This window comes from Entelurus aequoreus, linkage group LG01, assembly GCF_033978785.1.
Source record: "Entelurus aequoreus isolate RoL-2023_Sb linkage group LG01, RoL_Eaeq_v1.1, whole genome shotgun sequence".
In the NCBI taxonomy this organism is placed as follows: Eukaryota; Metazoa; Chordata; class Actinopteri; order Syngnathiformes; family Syngnathidae; genus Entelurus; species Entelurus aequoreus.
Window position 1 is genome coordinate 14,107,472 of NC_084731.1, and position 547 is coordinate 14,108,018.

General features: G+C 36.4%; 1 protein-coding gene across 1 annotated transcript in view; it reads left to right on the forward strand.

The window, feature by feature from the left end:
• The window catches only part of LOC133648390 (neuronal vesicle trafficking-associated protein 1-like), a 6,409-nt gene extending 5,862 nt beyond the window's left edge, over positions 1 to 547 (forward strand). The window contains exon 5 of the mRNA XM_062044438.1: positions 1 to 547. This exon is cut by the window's left edge and continues 1,076 nt beyond it. The gene's annotated coding sequence lies outside the window, so the exon portion shown is untranslated.

Genomic DNA, 547 nt, shown 5'->3' on the forward strand with positions numbered 1-547 from the left:
CATTCCACGACTGTATATATCGGTATCGGTTGATATCGGAATCGGTAATAAAGAGTTGGACAATATCGGAATATCGGCAAAAAAGCCATTATCGTACATCTCTAATAATAATGTGTTAATTCCACGACTGTGTATATTGGTATCGGTAATTAAGAGTTGGACAATATCGGAATATCGGATATCGGCAAAAAAGCCATTATCGGACATCTCTAATAATAATGTGTTAATTCCACGACTGTTTATATCGGTATCGGTTGATATTGGTATTGGTAATTAAGAGTTGGGCAATATTGGAGTATCGGATATCGGCAAAAAAGCCATTATCGGACATCTCTAATAATGTGTTAATTCCACGACTGTCTGTATCGGTATCGGTTGATATCGGAATCTGTAATTAAGAGTTGGACAATATCGGAATATCGGATATCGGCAAAAAAGCCATTATCGGACATGTCTAATAATAATGTGTTAATTCCACGACTGTATATATCGTATCGGTTGATATCGGTATCGGTAATTAAGAGTTGGACAATATCGGAATATCGGA